General features: G+C 47.2%; 1 pseudogene; it reads right to left on the reverse strand.

Moving 5' to 3' along the window:
- Positions 1 to 2573: 2573 nt before the first annotated feature.
- Positions 2574 to 3900, reverse strand: LOC116823522 (protein YIPF3 pseudogene; annotated as a pseudogene).
- Positions 3901 to 4278: the final 378 nt, after the last annotated feature.

Here is a 4278-nt window from a genome sequence, read left to right on the forward strand (position 1 = left end):
AGGAGGTCAGACTAGATGATCATATTGGTCCCTTCTGACCTACGAGTCTATGAGTCTATGAGTCCATGGACTGCAGCAGGTCTGGATCTAACACTAGAGAAATCTGGGGAATTCAAGTGCCAAATATTAGAAATAATGGGAATGGAAGGATAGAGAAAATTCCTGCACTCAGATTCCTGAGGGAATGAGATTCTCTCTGTACAGATGCACTGGATTACATGTGGATTACACAGTAGATGTGCCACTCTTTATCTGACCTAATCACGGCTTCCCCACGTCAACCCAATGCTCAAATTCCCCTCCCTCAGTGTCCCAGATACAGCAATCAAGTTCTTCATACCATGCAGCGTTGCCAACTAGTGGCCACACATACACATTACACTTAATGCAGCCTTTGTTCCTAGAGAGAGTCACAGTCAGCCTTTCCTTGACTTCCTCTGTTCTGAGGGCTTGTACACATTAGTGCTTACTTTAGTATCACTTAAGTCACTCAGGGGTGTGGAAAAGCCACCTTCTGAGCAACATAAGTTACACCGACATAAGCGCTGGTGTGGACAGAACTACGTTGGTAGGAGAAGCTCTCCTGCTGACATAGCTACCGCCGCTCAGGGAGGTGGAATAATTACGCAGGCAGCAGAGCTCTCTCCCATCAGCATACAGTATCTGCATTAGAAGTGCTACAAAATCAGCAGAGCTGTGCTGCTATAGTGATTCTAGTGTAGACTAGCCCTGGGAGACAGCTCCATAAGCCACTTTAGTGGTGTAGGAGACCTTTCCAAAGAAGCCCCTGTTGAGCTGGAACATAATCAGTGTGTGTGTCACCCTACCCAGACCTGTCTTTAAAAGGGGGAACAAAGATGACCTGTCTTTAAAAGGGAAACTATAGACCTGTCAGCCTAACTTGGATACCTGGAAAGATACTGGGAACAATTATAGTAAACAATCAGTTTGTGAATACCTAGAAGATAATAGAGTTAAGGAACAGCCAGCATGGATTTATCCTGAACAAGTCATGCCACACCAACCTAATTTCCTTCTTTGACGGTCTTACTGGCTTAGTGGATAGGGGAAAGCAGTAGAAGTGATATATCATGATTTTAGTAAGGCTTTTGACACAGTTCCAGATGGCATTCTCATAAGCAGACTAGGGAAATGTGGTCTAGATGAAACTACTCTAAAGTGGGTGCACAACAGGTTGAAAGAGGGTACTAAAAGAATATTTATCATTGGTTCTCTGTCAAACTGAGAGGGCATTTCTAATGGAATCCTGCAGAAGTCAGTCCTGGGTTAGGTACTATTCAATATTTTCATTGGTAATGGAGTGGAGAATATGCTTAGAACATTTATTGATGATGCATCAAGCTGCAAGAGGTTGCAAACACTTGGGAGGAGAGGGTTCGAATTCAAAACAACCTTGACAAATTGGAGAAATGGTCTGAAATGAAGATGAAAATCAATAAACATAAGGAAAAAATCAAATGCACAACTACATAATTGGGGAATAACTGGCTAGTCAGTAGCAGTGTTGAGAAGGATATGAATATGAGTCAACACTTTGATGCAGCTGTGAAAGAAGACGAATATCACTCTGGGGTGTATTAACAGGAGTGTTGTATATAAGACATGGGAGGTAATTGTCCCACTCTACTCGGCACTGGTGAGATCTCACCTGGAGAATTGGGTCCAGTTCTGGGCACTGCACTTTAGGAAAGATGGGGACAAATCAGAGAGAGTCCAGAGAAGAGTAACAAAAATGATAAAAGATTTAGAAAACCTGACCTATGGGGAAAGGTTAAAAATGTTTAGTCTTGAGAAAAGAAGACTGAAGTCTTCAAATATGCTAAGGGCTACTTTAAAGAGATCTGTGATCAATTGTACTCCATGTCCACTGAAGGTAGGACAAGAAGTAATGGACTTAATCTACAGCAAGGGAGATTTAGGTTAGATATTAAGAAAAACTTTCAAGCTGTAAAGGTAGTTATGCTCTAGAATAGGCTTCCACAGGAGGTTGTGGAATCCTTGTTATTGAAGGTTTTTAATAACAGGTTATACAAATACCTGTTAGGGAAGGTCTCGGTTTACTTGGTCCTGCCTCAGTGTAGAGGACTGGACTAGATGATCTCTCAAGGTCCCTTCCAGCCCTGCATGTCTCTGATTCTATATCTTAGAGGTGTAGTTTTCTAAAGCCAGGCCCCCAATCACTGCCACTGTGGCCTGGATTTTCCCAGGTCTGTGTTGTCAGTAGCTACTGGTGTGGTGCTCTGCTCTTGTTCGATGATAATAACAGTCGGTTGCATGTGTGTTTCCTCTGTGTGCTGCCCCAGCTCTGTGCAGATAGCTGACACAGCAAACCCCGAGAGAACCCCCAAAGATCACAGATTCTAGTAAGGTACGAAGGAACCCGAGCCAGGTTTATTCTCAAACGAAGCACAGTAATAGTTTTCTATGGACTCTACAGGACATACTACGAATATGTGCCCCCTGGCAATGGACACAGCTCAGTCAGTGGCGGGACTTTCCACTGCCCCCTAGGCTGGACAAAGATGTGCACTCTGGGACCTACTTTTATACAGTTCTTTTTTCTTCAGCACCAACATCCATTTAATTCCTCCCTCTTTAGGAGGAGAGCAGAGCACATAGGCTGGGAGTTACAAGAGCAAGCAGAAGGGTTGGGGCAGGAACAACAGAGCTATAAAATCCCAGCTAAGTGTGCAGGAAGCTGAGGACAGCTCTGACCAGCACAGATGCAGTCTGGGAAGAGCTGAGTTCCTTTGAGACATGATGGGGAGCCTGCACTCAGCTCCCCAAAAAAGGTGCAGAGAAACCAAGTCCTGCTCTTTTGTCCTTTCCTGGGTAACAGCAGGTGGTTATGACCTAATGGCCCCAGAAGAGGTGAAGGCAGTGAGTCAGAGTCCATAAGGCTACAGGGTCAGTGCGATGGCTTTGGCTGTTGTGTTCAGTACAGCAGAGGCAACAACGGGGATGTCTCTGGCGACTCTCTGAAACGGGGGGACGATGAGTCCTTCTAATGTGTCCAGGATACCTTCCACCACCTTGTGATAGGCAAAGTGCAGATAGAGGAGGAAAAGCATGTGCAGAGCAGCCAGGGTTCCACACAGGATGAGCCGCTGGGTATGTGCCACTGTGCATGACACCAACACAACAACTATTCGTAGTGTGGAGAGGCTGCAGATAACCAGCCAGAAGATATAGAAGAGGGAATGGAAGTGAATGTTATAGGTAACAAAGAGGGTGATGCAGTGTCCAAAGAGACCATAGCCCAGCAGTGACAGAATCTGCACCATGGTGATCTGGGCATTGAACAGGTATGCCAGGAAATAGATGAAGGAGGAGACGCCCAGCCAGTAACCGAAGCACGTGCCAATTTATGTGCCCATCAGTGTGCCTTCCCTAATGATGGTGTCTGAAGTCTTCATCCCATGCAACAGGATGGCCACCAATGTGAAGACCAGCATGAGGGGGCCGTAGAGCTCACCTGCAATCTTCTGGGGAAAATTAATCATCTTCATGGGGATCATGGACTCCAGCAATCTGTTCTGAACTTGGATGGGCTCCACATCAAAGTAGGGTCTGAGAATATCAGTGTTGGCATAGAGACTGAAGGCCTTCGAAGCTTGTCTCTTACCTGCCTGCCACATCTGGTCAGCTACTTGTCGGCCCAGCTGGCCCTTAAAACCCTTCATGCCCAGAAACTCTCCATCCTCCTCGTCTACCGCATCAGCTTCCGCATCCATGTCCTCCTCCCCCTCCTTCATGCGTTGGTGCATCTAGCCCATGTCCTCGAAGCTGGAGCCAGACATGTAGTCTATGTTCTCCATGTCGATCACGGCGGAGCCTACTCCTTGCAGATTGTCCTCAAAGCTGCCCCACTCTGCACCGGCCCTGCTCCTAGTGCCGCCGCAACTCCGGGCCCTGACATCATCCCCCTTGGCTGGGGGGGCAGGGGCCCCGGCCACTCCGCTCTGCGCCTTGCTATGGGGCTCGGGGAAGCCTAGTCTGGACCTAGACGTGACGGACACGGACATCAGCCGCTCCAGCAACTCATTCCTACTGACATATTAGGTACAGCCCCTTGGCTCATTAGGGTGCTGTCTCCCCTCTGATCATGTTGTTCCAGACAAACAGATCTATCCATCATGCTGTCCTGTCTTTAAGATGCACCTGCTTCTTCCTTGTTATGTCTGTGGAGTGTCCTGATGTCATCTTGGCACAAGTTCCTCTTCTCACCACTTCTGTGAGTGAGGCCTGCCTCTGGCT

Source organism: Chelonoidis abingdonii, chromosome 1 (assembly GCF_003597395.2).
Source record: "Chelonoidis abingdonii isolate Lonesome George chromosome 1, CheloAbing_2.0, whole genome shotgun sequence".
Classification (NCBI taxonomy): Eukaryota; Metazoa; Chordata; order Testudines; family Testudinidae; genus Chelonoidis; species Chelonoidis abingdonii.